Source organism: Delphinus delphis, chromosome 9 (genome assembly GCF_949987515.2).
Source record: "Delphinus delphis chromosome 9, mDelDel1.2, whole genome shotgun sequence".
Taxonomy (NCBI): Eukaryota; Metazoa; Chordata; class Mammalia; order Artiodactyla; family Delphinidae; genus Delphinus; species Delphinus delphis.
In genome coordinates this window covers 52,461,952-52,481,552 of record NC_082691.1, presented here as the reverse complement: position 1 = coordinate 52,481,552, position 19,601 = coordinate 52,461,952, and positions in this window count along the sequence as shown.

Genomic DNA, 19,601 nt, shown 5'->3' with positions numbered 1-19,601 from the left:
TGTTGGTGCTCTGCAGATGAATGATCTGGTCATTCAGGCCACTTGCCTCTGAATGGCAGGGAATCGCATTTAAATTAGAAATTATGTGGAGCTGATGGAAATAGCCCCCATGTCAAAGGAATTGGGTTCTATCCTCTATCTTGTCTTTAAGGCACAACAGGGCCTTTCATGGTTAGTGTACAACTTCAACCAACACTAGGGCACTAGGGCCTGGCTCACATTCATCAACTAACATATGAAAACGGGCTATTTTAGTGGAAGAGTAAAACAAGGTGCAACTGAATAAATGTTAATTCATTTAAATGCTTCATCATAAGATCCTAAAAGGTATAAGATTTGACTCCTGAAATTATGAGGGATCTGAGATTTCTTTTTCCTCTCTGCTAATGTTAATTGTCATCTACCTAATAAAACTCTAAATCCATAACCTTTTATTCCTAAAATGTATCATTCCTTATATAGGAATTATCCTGAGGAAATAATCTCTATAAATTCTGGCTATAATAGTGTTATTTATAATAGCCCCAAATTTAAAGCATCATAAATATCCATAAATGTGATATTTGTTAAATGAATTAGAGTTAAAATGTAATGGGAAATGATATTTTTAAAGAATGGAGGGCTTCCCTGGTGGCGCAGTGGTTGAGAGTCCGCCTGCCGATGCAGGGGACACGGGTTCGTGCCCCGGTCCGGGAGGATCCCACATGACGCGGAGCGGCTGGGCCTGTGAGCCATGGACGCTGAGCCTGCGCGTCCGGAGCCTGTGCTCCTCAACGGGAGAGGCCACAACAGTGAGAGGCCCGCGTACCGCAAAAAAAAAAAAAAAAAAGAATGGAAAGAATGCCAGTGAAAATGGCAGAGTAGGAAACTTCAAGGGCCCATCCCTCAACAGAAACACTGAAAACGCTTTCTAAAAATGTCAGAATCAACTTTGTCAGAACAATGGAAGATAATCAAAGATTTACAGCAGTCAAGCAAATGCTTAATCAAGAAACCCTCTGAAACCCAATAGGAGAACTTTGTGGTGTTTTAACTTACCTTTGTCCCACCCAACTCTCTCTAGCACAATGACAGTCTTAAGGACAGCAGCCTACATCCCTGGTATGGATTCCTGGTGCTGGTGGAAACAAAGAGGACTTTATTCCCAAAGAATCAATTACTTTACATGCAAATAGATTAAGTTGCCCAATTAAAAGACAGAAATTGGCAGAATGAATTTTTTTAAAAAAATGATCCAACTCTACAACGATACTATCCTGTCTTTAAGAGACTCACTCACTTTAGATCCAAAGGCACAAATAGGTTGAAAGTAAAAGGATGGAAAAAATATATTCCATGCAAATAATAACCAAAAGAGAGCTGGGGCTTCTATATTAGTATTTGGTAAAATAGATTTTAGGTCAAAATTATTATAAGAAACAAAGAAGAACATCATATATTGACAAAAGGGTCAATATATCAAGAAGATATAAAAATTATAAACACATACACACATAACAACAGAGCCCCAAGATGAAGCAAAACTTGACAGACTTGAAGGGAGAAATAAGAAGTTCCATACCAGTAGTTGGAGACAATTATACCCCACTTTGAATAATGGATAAAACAACTAGACAGAAGATTAATAAGGAAATAGAGGACTGGAATAATACAAAAACTAACTAGACCCAAGACACACATACAGAACATTCCACCCAACAACAGTAGAATGCACATTATTCTCAAGTGCACTTGGAACATTTTCCATGGTAGACCATATATTAGGCCACAAAATCGGTCTCAACAAATTTTAAAAGATTGAAATTATACAAAGTATCTTCTTCGGACCACATGGAATGAAACCAGAAATCATTAACAGAAGGAAAATTGTCACTCACAAATATGTGGAAATTAAACAACATACTCTTGAACAACCAATGGGTCAAAGAAGAAATTACATAGGAAATAAGAAAATACTAGTTGAATGAAAATGAATCCAAGGAGTCTGAAGGATAAAATGAAATCATTAAAATGTAAAAGTATATATATATTCACATGGGAAGATGAGCTCACATTACATCAAGTTTAAAAAGAAAAAGGCCAGCTGAAAAATGTAGATGTGTACAGAAGGATCCTATTAAAATACCTCATACACACATATTCACACAAGCAGAAAAGCATCTGAACAGATCATAGAAAATACCCATTATGATTATCTTTAGTTGATCACCTTTGATATTATGTTTATTTTTCTTTCTGTTTATCCGTATTTTCTAATTTTCCCTAGTGAATATGTATTACTTGAGTAAATTTTAATTAAAATTTAATAAAATATAAAGTCAAATGAAAAATAAAAAGTTATTATGAGGAAATAATTGCACATGTGGTTTTGGATAGGATTATTTCTTCAGTTACTATACTTCAAAACATAAATTCACTGAAACAAGCAGATGAAGAAAAGGACATAGAGATTATTTAAAACCAGCAAAATATTGCATGCATATTACAGGCAAATTTCAACAAAATTATTACATGATGTAGACTTTTGAAGAATTTTTTAATCAGAATATTTAGCTACTGCCCTGATTTCTCTTTGATGTGATTTACAGTTGGATAACTTTGGCTTCAAGGAGAAAGTAAACATACCCTAGCATTAAGAAACACTATTTCAGGTGAATGATTATTTCACTGCTACCAGTATTTGGAGCAGGCATTTCAAGATGATTGATCCTCTGAGGGAAAGAAAGGAATTTCCCCTTTTCGACAATCTGGGGCTCTTTAAAACTCAGTAGTGCTTGCTTTGTTTCACATTGTTGGAAATCCCGCTTTGCATTATATTAGTTTCAAGGATAAAAATGTTGTGGGAATAAAACATCCAAATACATTTTTTTCCTCTGGAGCCTTGTCTTTATTCTAATGTGAGAAAACTTTTATCATCTCAAAGTCATGTGTAAATTTGGTAAGGAAAACTCAAGTCATAAAATGTGAATCAAATCATAAAATATGGACTTAACTGGCAATGGAAAAGCAAGAAGAGGCTTCTTTTTTCTTTATTTCTGACCTTAGTACCAAATTGGATTGTCTTTATGAAAGAATTAAGCTTGAGAACTCCACTGCCCCATCACAGAACAAACAGGGAGACTGACAGTACTCTTTCCATTATTTTCTGTAATATAAAATGCTATTCAGTGGGAGAATTGTTTTAAAATTCCAAATTTAAAAAAACACACGAATAATGTAAGGATTAATGTATGTTTGTAAAACATTCAAAATTTCTCAAAAGAAATCCAGTTCCACATGACCCCTGACATTTCTTAGCCCTGCATCCTGTTTCTCACTAGCTTTGTTCTCAGAGAAAAGGACCTCGTCTTTTTCCCTTACTCACTACACTGACTTTTCTAGTTTTCCTCAACAGTTATCTAAGTGATGGACCTTCCCCATTTTTGTATGTGAAGTATGCCGTCCTCTCTGGCCACAAGCAGGAACTTCTTATGTGTGTTAATTGTATATCTATTTATATCTAATTTATGACAAATAGTAAAATGACACTGCATAATGAATTCAAGGAGAAAAAAATGACAATTTGTAATGTCTCAGAGCTACCTAGAGAGAAATTACAGACCTCCTCCTAGATATGAGTTGCTGAAAATCAAGACAAAAATGGTCTGGCTTTCTCTGTCCAGAGGATATCTATGAGGTACACTGTTAGAAAAAGAGTTTCCCAACTGAATTTTTTTGCTTGTTTTCATCCACTGTCATTAGATTGTGTATAATTTCAGAGTCAGAAACATTTCCTCAAACATATTCCAGTGCCCTAGATGTTTATTAGACTCAATGAATTTTAATTCATGTTTCTAATGATTCCCTGCAGAGTTGGGAATCCAAATGGGCACTGGGAGGAAGATCCAGCCATGAGGCCAGTGTAGGCTCTTCTCTCATTGCCAGTGTGATGTCAGCTGACAAGGCCAGTAGCAAAATTAGAGGGCCCCCTCCATGGGCTGATGCTGGTGTTTTATCCTCTACAGACCCACAGCTCTTTAATACTCAACCAATTAGTATTTGCTCATTTCAGTTTCTACCACTACCAAAAAAAAGACAGTTTTCGTAGTAAGACTGACTTCTATTATCTTACTTAGAAATCATAAGTGATATTAATTAATTTTTTGTTCTTCATTTTTAAGTAACATAAACCAACAATGGAATATGGAAAAATAGTGTTGGGGACAAGAATAAACATTTTACTTAATATCAATTGAATGCATATGATGGAGTATAGTATTCAGAATATTTTTCCATCTGTTAAATCTGTTATTCTAAAACTGGAATTCAGAGATAAAGCAAGTACAGAAACAGTGTGCCTGACATATAATAATAATGTACCTTAGTTATGAATGTTGAACTGATGATAAATTAATAAGTAAACAGTCCTTCTAGCACAGTTTTGGGTGCCATTGTGTCTGTTTCTTAACTCTCTATTTTATTCCACTGGTGGATTTGTCTATTCCTGTGATAATTCCATACTGGCTTATAGTGTTCCTTGATATCCAGCAGAGTATGGACCTTGTAGTATCTTTGGCAGATGCCAGAATTAGACCTGTTTCTCCTTTCTGGACTACACACACTGATTCCTTTTTATAGATGGAAATTACACAATACCAGAACACAGGCACTAGTCAGAGTTTTAATTTCCCTTTATTTCTTATCAAGTAGAATGCCAGGTAATACCGATATATTTCCTGCTCTTCTTTCAACCCTCTACTGAACGTGAGACTCTTCAACAATCTGAACTGTTCTGAGTCTCAGAGCCGGCACTAATCTCTCATTAATCTCAGAGGTATCCATGTTGGGGGGATCAACAGAAACAACAGAAGAGTTTTCCACCCTGCAGCTAAGTTTTTGCAGGCATGACTGAGCTATTGAACTACATGGAGTTTTCTCATCTATGAACATAGTATATATCTTACTTACTTACTAGAAAATTCTTTATTGTTTCCAGAGCTGTCTATAAAATTTCTTACTAGGTGCATTGTATATTTATTCCTATTTTGAATGGGGTATTTTCTTCTAATGCATTTACTAACTGGTTATTGATCACAACAGGAAAATCTTACTTTTGTTCTGTTTTGGGTTTTTTTGCAGTAGTCTTTTGGAGAATGATGTTATTGAAGAAACTTTATCTGCAGAAAAGCATATGTCTCAATAAAGTTTCACAAACTCAGTACAGCACCCAAGTTGAGAAAAGATGCCTCCTTTGTTCTCCCTTCCCACCACTGCCTCCACCCGAAGAGTAACTGCTATCGTAACTTCTAACACCGTGGAACAATCTTACCTCGTTTTCAATTTTGTATAAACGGACTCAGCATGAACTCTTTTGTGTTTGGCTCCTTTCATCCCACATTATGTTTGCAAGATTCATCCTTATTGTATATAGTTGACATTTATACATTCTTATTGCTGAATAGTATTTTTTTTTTTTTTTTTGCTAATATACCACAATTTGGTTGTCCACCCTACTTTTAAGGGCATTGGGTAGTTTGGGGCTATTACAAATAGTACTTCTATGAACATTCTTCAACATGTCTTGTACATTTGAACTTATTTATGCGTTTTTGTTGGTTTCACGCCTAGGAATGGAATAGCTTAGTCACAGATTTAAAAGGTACTGCCAGAGTTTCCCTGGTGGTGCAGTGGTTAAGAATCCGCCTGCCAACGCAGGGGACACGAGCTTGAGCCCTGGTCCGGGAAGATCCCACGTGCCGTGAAGCAACTAAGCCCGTGTGCCACAACTACTGAGCCTGTGCTCTAGAGCCCACGAGGCACAACTACTGAAGCTTGCGTGCCTAGAGCCCGTGCTCTGCAACAAGAGAAGCCACCTCAATGAGAAGCCCGTGCACCGCAACGAAGAGTAGCCTCTGCTCGCCACAGCTAGAGAAAAGCCCGCACACAGCAACAAAAGACCCAATGCAGCCAAAAATAAAATAAATTTATGGGGAAAAAAAGGTACTGCCAAACAGATGTCTACAGTAGTTGAACCAATTTATAGTTCCATCAGCAGTGTATGAGAGTTCCAGTTTAACTTAGTACATAAACCATCAGTATTCCAGAGTTCCAGTTGTTCTATACCCCTGTTGACACTTGGTATTCTGTACCCTTTTCTAGTCATTTATTGTAGTAGTGTGTAGTATTATGACACCGTGGCTTCAATTTTGCTCTTCTCTGATGACTAATGAAGCCAGGGACCTTTCCAATTGTGTCTAGACCATTTGGATATCATTTGTGAAATACTTGTTTAAGCCTTTTCATCATTTTTCTTTTGTGTTTTCTATCTTTTTTTTATTGCTTTATAGGAGTTTTTTAAACATCCTGGATATGAGTCCTTTGTCAGATGTATGTATTGCCAACAGCTTCTCCCACTGAGGACTCTTTAATGGTGGCTTATGGTGTAATTTATCATTTTTTCTTTATAGTTACTGCTTTTTGTAATGAGTTTTAAAATTTTTGTCTACTCCAAGTTTATGATGATGATCAAGCTATTGATTACTAGATGCCATTGCTCCATGTGGCCACTTTGTTAAACCTTCTTATTGGTTCCAATAATTATGATGTGAGATTCTTGTTTTTTTTTCTTTTTTGGTAGGTAATCATATCATTTGAAGTTATCAACCGTTTTAGGTCTTGCTTTTCATATAAGTCAAGAAGTAACTGAAACGTATGACTAAATTAACATAAACACCATAAGATTGTATTGTTTTACATACCGGGACATTCCAAGATAGGGTGGCAGCAGGTACAGCATGTCAAGTTCCAGTTCTGCTTTAATGAAAGTCTCTTTGCTTTGTTATCCTCCTATGTTAACTTCATCTTCAGGCTGGTAGCCAGGTATTGCAGTAAGCCCTGGTTTGCTAAGAAATATGTAGGAAATGTTTCATCATGATTGAATGTTAATTATTACCAAATGCTTTTATTGCTATGATTGAGTTAATACTGTTTTATTCCCTTAAAGTGTTAAGTAATATACCAATTTATTTTCTAGTTTTGAACCATCCTTGAATTCCTCAGGTAAAAATATTCTTAAATATCTTCTTTTAATCTCCTGCTGGATTCAATTTGCTAATATTTTATATAACATTTTGGATTCTTTGTTTATAACAGAATGGGCCTATAATTTTATTTTCTTGTGTGGTCCTCAGCTTAATTTGGTATCAGGATTAAGCTGAGTGGCTTAATTCCTCGTATTTTTCTGATATATTAGAAATTGCAGTTGATCCTCATTATTTGTGCATTCTGTATTTGTGAATTTGACTACCAGCTAAAATGGATTTGTAGCCCCCAAATCAATACTTGCAGCACTTTTGTGGTCATTTGTAGACAAATGCAGAGAGGTGAAATTTTTGAGTCATCCCACATGTGCATTCCCAGTAGAAGTCAAACAAGGCGATGCTCTGCCTTCTTGTTTCAGCTCTCCTACTGTGATCAAGTATCTTTTTCATGGCCTACTTAGTGCCATGTCTTTTGCATTTTTTGCTTTTTGTTGGTGATTTTGCAGCTTAAAATGGTCCCCAAGCATAATGCTGGCATGTTGTCTAAAGTTCTTAAGCAGAAGAAGGCTGTGACATGCCTTATGGAAAAAAATCTGTGTTTCAAATACATTTTGTTCAGGCATAAGTTATTGTGCCGTTGGCCATGAGTTCAATGTTAATGAATCAACAATATATATTAAATAAAATGTTTTTAAACAGAAACATACATAAAACAAAGTTATGTATTGATCAGTTGGTGAAAATGTTGTGGCCAGAGGCTCACAGGACTAACCCTATATTTCCCTTATGAGCAATAATTCAGAGTTCACTAATTCAGTGTTAATAATGACTTTATAGAGCATAATTGCCACCAATAACAAGAACTGACTGTACCTATTGTTTGCAGACTTGACAGCAGTCACCTTCGTGCCTTTTGCAGAGACAGATCAATAACTACCATTTTGATTTCTTTTCTGGTCTTGGTCTATTCAAGTATCCTACTGGGCCAATTTTAGTAATTTACACTTTTTTTAAAAAGTGTGTTTCATCTGATATTCACATTTACTTGTGTTCCTTTTTATAATATTTTATTCCCCTGTGTATGTTCCATTTTTGTTACTAATCTTAATGTTTGGGGTATCTGTTTTCCTTTGATTCCTGTCAATGTCTATCTTTGGTGTTTGCCTATGAGTATCTTCAAATAATGAGGTCTTATTTTGTGATTATTTTGCTATTTGTTTGTTTTCTGTTTCCTTAACATCTTCTCATATCTTTATTAACTCCTTCCTTCTCTTTTTTTTTAAAGTTTAAAACAGTCCATTTATTTTAATTATTTCTTATATTCTAAAATAAAATCATATTTAACACTTTAAATTTTCCCTTGACTCTCTTTGGCTGCATCCCATAAGATTTTATATAAAATTTTTGCTGCTGTGTACAAAATATTACAAAATATTTTGCAGCTTAATTTTTATTTTCTTGAACCCAGGAGTTATTAGAAGTATTTTTCCAGAGTACTAATTATTTTAATTAATTAATTTCTAATTTTACTGCACTGTCATCAGCAAACATGGCTGCCATATGTGGTAAACTACTGAAACTTGTATTTCTTGCTCTAGTACTAGGCTGAACACGAAGCTTCTTAGAAAGGTCTTGAAATAATACTGTTGTGCATCAGGGAACAAGTTTCACTGTTTTCAAAATTTCCCTGGCTACCTGCAAATGCTAACTCCTCCCCTCCACCAGGGAGGGGCTGCCAGGTCCCACCCGAATGCTAGTTTGCCCTCCTTCTTTGATCTCTTCCCACCTCTAAGACCTAGAGCTGGTCACTTCCTCCAACGCAGTCAGGAACTTCCTTTTTGTCTTATAAGCATCTATCTGCATCTTACAATAAACACTGACATTCATATTCTTAAGCTCTGTTTTTTATACGTAAAAGAGAATTTTGGGATTTGAAATCTGTTTTCTCTCCCACATAAGCCTGACCTTTAAAATTATTGCCTTACTACAGACTCAAAAAGCCTAATTTGAGGCTGGGCAATGACTTTGTTTCAAAAGACATATATTCAGGCCCTGAAGCACTGAAACCCGCTGATTCAATGGAAGGGAAATCACATGGCATAATGATTTAAAGGGAATTAAAAATACCTTGACTTAACATTTTAAAAAATACCCAATTGATTCTGATTGATTTGATTTTTTTTTTGTGATCCTATTGGCCTGAACTTCATCTAGCAGCTTACAGTAACCAGCTGTGGTAAATTATTTTTCCACCATTCTTTTTCTCCCCCGCTCAGCTGAGACTATTTTTAGCAGAGACACTTCCCAATGTCACTAGCTTGGAGTTTGGCCAGGTGACTTGCTTTGGCCAATGAAACATGAGAGGACTTACGTGCACTACATTCAACCAGACTTTAAACGTGTATGTGTGGTTTGGTTTGCCCTGTCACATTCTTGCAATCCACCATGAAGAGACTGTCCCAGGGCACCACAGTTTCTTCATTCTGAATCTCAGAATAAGGACACATATGGAACAGACCTAAATCTAATCCACATCCTGGTGCCAAGTCAAGCCAAACCCACCCCAACCAAATCCAGCTGAGTCATAACCCAATCCACAGACCTCTGAGCAAGAAACCAATGTTTGTTGCTATAAGTCAACTGAGATTTGGGGAGTTGTTCATTAAATAGCACTATTGCAGCAAAAAGCTGACTAATACAGTAATCTTATAGTAAATTATTCTTGCATGTTCTGTATTTTATATGGTTCATAGTAGATTTAATTCAAATTATATATCTGATTCTCCAGTTTAATCAAGTCTCCATATGAATTAGCAAAGAAATAGTTTGTACCATATAGTTTTGCAACCACACTTGGGTGGATGCAGTGGAAATATATCTGCATCTTCCCATCAGGTCAGAAATATTTCAACTGGTTTCTACTAGCAGGTCAGGAACCTAGCAAGGTCTTCACATATGCAAGGCCTCCTACTGCATCTTAGAGTACAGCCACTCTTACAGGCTTTATGTTGGCCCAGAATAACATACAATCCAGTGGGAGGATAAGTACAACAATTTCCTCACAACCAGCTGTTCATTTACATAACTCCAGCACAAGGGCAGCATCCTATCAATGAGATGATGGGATGAAGTAGGGACGAATCTCAATATTCACATGTTACCATGGGTATCTATCTCCTCCACATTATGTTGATATCTGTGATGGCCTTTCTAAATAACTCAGGGCATCAGAGGGTTGCTCTTTCCCACAAGCCAAGATAGCTTTGGCAAACACATCTGTATAATGTGTGCACTGGGCACATTTCCTTGTTGAATTATTCAACTAAATCGGATAATGAGAGCACATTGACACAGTTAAACACTCAGGTGAATAAAGGATTCACTTTGAAGTGCAGAAATTTTTGGAGTCATCTGTGTTTTAACAAGTGATGGTTCTCACTCCCCTCATCCAGGGAGGAAGAAACTTTAGAAAAGGTAAACTAGAGATGAGTATGCTGGAGGCTTTTTCTGGCATGATTTCAAGGAGAAGAAAGGTGAGGCAGTTTCCAGTGTTCATTTGAGCCACCAATCTTTTTTGAATAAATGTAATGATTTTAAGAGACAGAAAAATGAGACTCAGTTCTTACGTAAATCTTATTCCTCTCAACTCTAATGGGAATAGAGATGAACACAAGTATAGGTATCAACACATCTGATTTCTGATCTTCCCTCAAGCCCCTCATGCACAACCTTACAAAAACCTTGTGCTTTTTCATACAATTGTACAATAACTCCAAAAGAAAAATTTATCCCCATTTTACAGATCAAGAAACTGAGGGTCAGAGAGATTATGAGACTAAGCCTAGGCTATACTGCTAGTTTAATAAGAATGATTATGCATGTAATGAATAAAAGACATTTTAAGTAATGAGATGGTCACAGTTAATAGTTTAGAAAAGCAGGAACTAAAATAAAGCATCACTAGTAATTGTTAATTGTTGACACAGTTCACTATTCTCATCAACAGTTTAGTGTCTGCTAGGATTAGAAAACTGCCATGAGTGTTACTTAACCTCCAAACCCAAAGCTTTCTTTCAGTGTCTATAGAAGAAATTAAACTGTGTGAATGTTCATTTCTTAACATGGAAATAAGTTCAATCACCTAAGATGTCTGTCTGGTCTAAATCTTTCTTTCCAAATGATTATATCTAACTTATGAAGTGATATTTATTTGTCAAAATTTCATGCTTACTTGCCATTGAAATCACATCTACCCAGTCATATCTATATTTTATACACTATTTGCCCCATATTATATGCTCAAGAAGAAAACTGTAAAAGCAAGAGAAGAGAGAGAATTTGTAAAAGTTTGGTGTTATTTCTCCAGTGACCTCCTCATGATCGTAATCTGATAATGTGGATGAATCATTTAGATGAGTTTCTTCCTCCGAATATTTCATTCACGATCAGGAAAGGACCGCTTAGCTAACCACTCTCTTTTTGCCTCTGAGGCAAAGAGAGCCCAGACACATGAAGTGACCGGACTGCGGTCAGTCAGCTGGCCAGGGTCAGAGTTACAGTTAGAATCCAGGCTTTCTTTCCATTACCCTAACCCCAAATTTACAAATTACACTTTTTAAAATGCACTATCCTTTTCTTGTGTAATAATTAAGAAATATAAGCTTAAGGAACATATAGTTTTCTTCTGTCTTGAATTAGCCAGTGACGAATAGTAAGTCTTCAAAAATATATAGTAAATCTAATTTTAAAAAATCAACTCTGCTTAGCCACAGCTGCAGGAGCACTAGGCAGCCCTTTCTCGTTTACAAAGACCTTCACATTTAGTGCTGTATTTAGTTCTCACTGCAATTCTGTGAGCTGTTATTGTGATCTTGACTTTGTAGACGAGGAAACTGTTGATCAAAGAGACTAAATCATCCACCTTGTGGGTGGCAGAGCCAGAATTCTAAAATGGCTTCATAAACTTGACTTCATTGATTCCTCCATTTCAACACTATTCCTAATTCTTCTCACGGAAAAGTTGTCTGTCTTCCAGTGGGATCAAGCTCCGCCTTGCAGGGTAGAGAGTTTTGGCCAAGAGTGACTGCCAGGCCAGGGACTACATTCTCAACCCTACACCCTTTTGGTTTGGGCCATGTGATGAGTGCTCATCAGTGGAACATGAGCAGAAGTGTTATGTGTCAGAAGCAAATGTGCCTTTACACTCTCTCCTTCCCCAACCATTGGCTTGCGTTGTTGTCCAGGGTGTCCTTGGAAGGCACGTGCTGAAGATGGCAGAGCTGCTGAGCCAGAGTCCCTGAATAACAGTGGAACAACTGTGCCTTCCACAACTCTGCTCTGTTAACCAGTAATATCCACAACGGACTGCTATATGGGCAAAAAAAAAAAAATGTTTCTTGTGAAAGCCAATGAAATTGTGGGGTTTGTTTGCAAACCTAGCTAGCAGTACCTTAGCAAAATGAATATACTTTTTATTGGAGGAGAAAATTCAGATTTCTGTTACTGCTTGACAAATCTCTATAAGACATGTTTACTAATTTACTGACTTTAATTTTACTAAATGGAAATGACTCTCCTGAGTCATTTCCCAATGACCGCCTTTTCTCTCTTGATTTTCCATTAGTCTAAGGTTAATGATAATTACTAGCCTATATTTCTATGTATTGTACTCAAACAAAAGTGCCACAAAAGCACATTTATGGCATAGTTATTTGTAAACTAGTTATTTGTATTTATAAATAGATACCTAACAAAAATTTTTTTAAAGGACTCCCATCTTTTAAACCCTTTCAAGCATTCCTCATCTTCAAAAACATTTTTTGAGGAAAATTTACATCTCTGACTGGGATAGGAGTGGTGGTCTGGAATTAATCAGTAAGGATTTATTGTTTCCTAGGAATATAGTTCATACAAGGGCTTCCCTGCTGCTTGACAACCCTCAGAGCTTTACCACTGAGGATGCTCCCTGAGGAACACACAGGACCTGTTGTCTGGGCACTGCTTCCAAAATGTGGCCTAAAACATATGCCAAGACCTCACATCACCCACATTTCTCCACCACACAGAGGGTCTGAGGCCTTCATTCTTTTCATCCTCTTGATGTGGCTGCTCCAGGAGTGACGAGTGGGAGAAACGATGGTTTTGAGAAAGGTACCTCAAAAATTATTTTGACAACTCCCTCCTCCACCCTAAGCTTTAACCTTTCTCTCTCCCCACAGTGTTAAGGTATTGCTCCTTTTTAATATTTCAAGTCTAAAACCTGAATCAAAAGTCTGAAAAAAAGGAAAGTTTTGCCAACAAAGAAGTCCCCATAGCAAATGATAAATACCCCAAGAGCTTTTTGGAAACAATCCTGAAAGCAAAGTTTGGTCACTAGAGTAAATCCCCATAGAAAAAGAAATAAATCTCTGTGACATCTGCTAATGTACACCATTTCCCTTAAACACCTCTTCCTGTCCACTTTCCACACCTCCTTCCCCCTTTTCCCAATGCTCCTTTTGTTCTGTGTTTTTTGGCCCTCAGGGCATGACTTAGCCAGCAGAAGGTAGCAGAAGGTACCAGGAAAACCAAGGGTATTGCATGCAGCTGTGTGTAATCATACTGGTGAATTAAAACTCCAGGTCTAGGGTCTGAAATAAAAATCAGTGTTAGCAAAAAGATGGATGCTTTTTTTCCATGCCTTATTCATTCACGTGCGCAAAAAGCATTTGCCATTCACCTGTGGTGTTAGCACTGTTTAAGGCAATGGAGAAATAAAAATAAAAGATGTGGTCTCTGTTTCCTTAGCCAGGTACAAGTTATATGTTTAAGAACCCGAAACAAACTATACAACTAAAACATAAAGACTGAGAGATTCAACTAACTAAACAGAAAAGATCCACATGTTGGAATGTATCATACATATGAGTCAGGCAAAGTGTGCTCTTGTTTTGTTTGTTTGTTTGGAGGAGGAAGACTGCCCTAGAATAGATTATCAGGAATCACATGTTATATGACAAGTGGTATATAACCCCTGAAGAGACATCCTTGGGCTGCAAGCATCATGAGTCAGACTCTAATTACAGTCTGGAGTTCAGATTTGTTCTCCTCCACTTAAGAGGTGGATAGGGACACTTGGGAGAGTCTAGTGGAGATCCACAGAGGTGAGGAAGGCCTACAAAAGAGGGCTCTGGAGGAGCTGATGGAAGCAACAGGTCTCACATTCAGTTCTACCACAGGTCAGAGCAGGTTCCCCAAAAGAGTCCCAAAGAGACTGTCCAGATTGAACTTCCACTGTGAAACTTCCACTCTTTTCTGGCTCTTTTGCTGTCAGAATGGGCCAATCCAGAGCTGCCCACATAAGTCACCTTGAACTACACCTGCTTTGCATTATTCTTGTTTCTCTTCCCTGGAGATTCTTCAGCCATCTGGAATGCATTGTGGCATGACACACTTCTCATTTTCCCCACAAACATCCCTGATTGAAGGCAGATGACACCTAACCTTAAGCTCACCTTTAGGAGTCTGTGCTAAGTCTGGTTTAGCGCAACTAGGTTATAATATGGATGTTATTCCTATCTTCCAACTCTATGGGTCATGGGTTATTTTATGGAACTCCAGCTGTTGTACATTGCCAGGGAGATCAGAACCAGATTGAAATGGTGTTTAAGTTAAACATCTAGATAATTAGACCATGAACCCAACTATTAAGAAAAGCCACACCTTTAGAAGTCCTTAAGAACAGGATAGACTCTCACCTGTCTTGGATATTTAAATACAATTCTACACAGAAGATGATTTCTTGAAATTTCCTCAACACTGTAACCATATATCCCAAACACACAGGTGCTAGCATTTCTCCTGGCTTTTATTTCCTTCGTCCGTGTGTTTGGGGATTGTGGGAATGAAAGGGAGGTAGAAAATCTGCCATAAGCTGTAGTTACCATATAGCTCTTTCGTGGCACTGGAAGTATACCAGTAATATTTAAATCTGATTAACCCTTGCTTCATTTAAATGCATCTCACTGGTTTGAAATGAGATTTATTGGCTTGATCCTTTTGGCATTGTCTTCAGTGTCTTCCATTACCTTCATCACCCACACCATCATCATCATTAAACTATACTGAGCTCTCCCTCTATGACAGGTTTTGTGTTAAGTGCTTTACATATATCATCTATTAGAAATCTCACAATAATTCTATTAGGTAGATACTATTAGTGTCCCCATTTTGCATATGAGGAAACTGAAACTGAGAGAAGTTATGTGACTTGCCCATTGGTAATGATGATATCTATCTTTTTTTTAATTGGTCTAACATAAGGCATTTGATAAGGAATCACTTTTCTGACATGCAGCCTCATATTTGCTGGATGATTTTTACATCTCTTGCATGTATTTCAAGTGAATGAAACACACTTACCCCTTTACTCGCAAAGTCTCTCTCTATGCTACTCTCTCCTCTCTGTTCTTGAGGTCTACTATCTTTTCCTCTCTTCTACTTGTTCTTTTCTCTCAGTCACACTTCTGTCCTCATCACCCCCATGTGTGGGGCTCCTAGGCAACTTTCCTTCCATCCTTCTCCTCTGCCTACCTACATGAAGTACAAAGCACATGACACGGGTTCAGAGAAGCACCTTCTCATACAGGCCCATATTAGACGGGCTTTTATTTGTAAGAATTCTGAAGGGCTTTAATGGCAAAAAGAGAATTTTCCCCTGCTCTGAAAAACTATTGGGCAAGTTTCCAAACTCCCACTGTAGCAGGAAAAAAAAATCCAACTATCTGGAGCATTTTATGCACCTGACACCATCACACTAGTGGCATCAGATTACATACTCAGTACAGACTTCTACCACATGCTGTTGCAATTAACCACATGGGAATGTGCAGGCCAGGACCCCTCACAGTTATGCAATCATTGCCATAGTACAGCATACAGAGCAGTGAGAACTAAAAATGCCCTTGGAACATAATGCTATATTTCATTAGGAAATGAAATTGTGACTTTCCTGGGAGTGACAGCTCTTGTAGAAAAAGATGATGGCCCGGATTTCTACTTATCACCACTGTAACTACTCTAATCCTCCATCTCCAGGTCAGGTCTTTGATAAAGAACCTCCAGAGAAACTTTGAGATGGTTTGACTGAGGCATGGCTTAAAACAGTGTCTATAGATTTTAGGTGCCTGATCAGTCATAAGAACCCAGTTAAGGGATGGGTATTAGGAATTCACTAATCCTTAACCCAGACATTGTATTGAGACCAAGGGAGGTCAGTTCAGTTGGAAATGCCTGCAGTACCTGCCCCAAGACATTTAAAACAGCACCTAAGGGCTTCCCTAGTGGTGCAGTGGTTGAGAGTCTGCCTGCCGATGCAGGGGACACGGGTTTGTGCCCCAGTCCGGGAAGATCCCACATGCCGTGGAGCGGCTGGGCCCGTGAGCCATGGACGCTGAGCCTGCGCGTCTGGAGCCTGGGCTCCGCAACGGGAGAGGCCACAACAGTGAGAGGCCCGCGTACCGCAAAAAAAAAAACAGCACCTAAGAACTATGCTTTGGGAATTTACTCCCTACTTCCATCTTTTCCAAGGACACCTGTTGCACCCTCAAGCTCCTCCTGTGCTGCTAGGAGCTCCTGGCCATGTCTTCCTTCCCTGCCCTAAGTTCTAGATCTGGACCTACTCTTCTCTCTGCCTCCTAACACCTGCACCTGTTGAAGGCCTCATTCCTAACACGTGCTTCTGACTTAGGTTTGGTACTGCTACCATCTAACTAGTGAAACAAAAATCTGAAGGCATTATTTTCTGACTGATCTTAACTATCTTCTATTTTAATCACAATGGGATATACTGATTAACAACACTGCTTAGTAGTATAATATTAGAAAGTAGAGAGATAAAGCAACACTTTAGAAGTCCCGTAATGGAGTCCTTTCTGTTGTCTTCTGATCAGCTAAAGACTTTGCATAGCCTTCGAAATATGTATGATTTTAGTCCTGCAGAGAAAATCTATTCTGTACAACCATTATATAATCAATGCCAATTGTCAAACTGTAGGTTAAAGAATAAGACATTGGGGACTTCCCTGGTGGTGCAGTGGTTAAGAATCCACCTGCCAATGCAGGGGACACAGATTCGAGCCCTTGTCTGGGAAGATCCCACATGCCATGGAGTAACTAAGCCCGCGGGCCACAACTACTGAGCCCACGCTCTAGAACCAGTGAGCCACAACTACTGAGCCTGTGCGCCTAGAGCCCGTGCGCCTAGAGCCCATGCTCCACAGCAAGAGAAGCCACTGCAACGAGAAGCTTGCATGCCGCAACGAAGAGTAGCCCCCGTTCACCGCAACTAGAGAAAGCCCGCACAGCAATGAAGACCCAACGCAGCCAAAAATAATTAATTAAAATAAATTCAAAGTCCATTTTCTTAATCACTACAAAATGCTACTCTTCATAAAAAATAAAAAAAAAAAGAATAAGCATTGATCCTGAAGATCGTACAAGAGTGACAAGGTCTGTCTGCAGTTAGGCAGTGCCAGTCCATGCCAAGACACAAATAATAAAATAATTACCATAGGGTTTGGCTTCAAGGGAGATGTGAGATACACCCTCATTTTGAAGTAGGTAATTTTTGGCATATTGGTGTTGAGAAATATCTGTTTTTCTTACCATCTTCCTGTTTTGCTTCCTGAATAATAATATCAACATTCCTTGTGGGGCTGTGCTCTTTCCGCCCACCTTTGTGGCCTGATGGGACCCCACTGGCATTCTACAACCACTCAGTGGTTTTCATCTGAGTGAATTCAAACAAAAGGAATGTGGTGATTCAGGCAGTAAAGTAATCTCAGCCCCTTGGGTTCCTTGGCCTTTCACACAGAGCATATGTCCTCAGCCGAAGCACTTGGGAGTCAGACCCTGTATGAGTGCACAGCGTATGGGAAAGCGGGGATGACTTAAAACAGATGAGAGTTTTAAGTTCAGCCTGTGCTCAACAGTTACATTTAATTTAGAGATTTCCCAAAACCTTTCTGAAGTTACAAAATGGCCATGAGAAATCAGCTTCTTTCTTATGTGGCCGCAGATTTAATTCTGAAGTTCATGAAGCTGCGTCAAAGTGCTTGCATAACACTGTAAGCTGTCGCTGATGGAAATGAGGCTGGTTTCTTCTTTGCTGTTAAATACCTACAGTGATTACACAAACATTCAGCTCCCATTATTGTGTTAGATGTGTGAGCCATGTTTCCTGCCCCCAGAGAATTCAAGGATGCATGGTGAAGTATCCATTGAAATGCCTTAGAAAGGAAAATACTAATGGTAGACCTGGTGCCTCAGAGGTTAAGCTTGAAACACCCATCCCTGGAAGGAAGGAAGGAAAGACTTGAAAGTCTAAGAGAAATACTCAGAGTGACAGGATTGAGAGGGGTACTGGAGACTCTTCCTGCTGAGATCAAATTCTCTATGTGGTCAGTGCAAGCCTTTTTTCAGCACCACAGAAAATCTGCCTGTTCCTAATTGCACCTCATGACTCAAATGTAAGTTCAGGATGACCTTCTGGGAGGGTCTAGCACCTTCAAGCTCTAGCACCTTGAACCCCTTTACACTGACTTGATGTGCTATACTATTTTTTTCTTTAATACCAAATAGTCTAAATTTGGAAGCTAGAAATATGGTCCCCATCCCATAATTAATTGGTTAGTAATGTGACCTGGAACAAGTCCCTTCCTGTCATCTGCATCTGTGAATTGGAGAGTCTATTATATGAAGGCACACAATAAATATGTGTTGATCTGACATCCCCTAACTCTTACATCATTTGTAAGAAGATTTAAAATTTAAAAACCTCTATAGAATAGTGTTCCCTAACCTAGGAGTACATCAAAATTACCAGGGAAAATTGCCATTCTTTGTTAAGATAAACTTAACAAAGTTATTTGGTTTTAGTTGCCTTCTCTTTGTGAAGCTATAACTTACATGCAATGAAATGCACAGATCTTAAGTGTAAAATGTGTTTTGACAAATATATACAACCTTGTAACTATCACCCCAATCAAGACATAGCAGTGCCATCACCCCAGAAGTTTCCCTAGTGCCCCCTTACCAGTTAACTGTCCTACCCACCTCCCCCACACTCACAGTCAACCACTCTTTGACTTCTGTCACTATCTAAATGGAATCAAAAGTATGTACTACTTAATATCTGGCTTCTTCCACTCCTAATGTCTATGAAAGTCAGTAATTCTTTCCTTTTTATTGTCAGTGGTATTCCATTGGATGAATGTACCTGTTATGGGCTAAATTGTGTCCCCTCAAATTCATATGTTGAATCTCTAAAACCCAAAGTGATTGTATTTTGAGACGAGGCTTTTAGGGGGTAATTAAGGTTAAATGAGGTCATAATGGTAGGGTCCCCATCCAATAGGACTGGTGTCCTTATAAGAAGGGGAAGAAAGAGAGAGATCTCTCTCTGAGTGCACGCATCAAGGACAGTCCATGTAAAGACAAAGTGAGAAGGCAGCAGTCTTCAAGCCAGTAAGAAAACTCTCATCAGAAACTGAGTTGATTGGCACCTTAGTCTTGGACTTCCCAGCCTCCGGAACCATGAGAAAT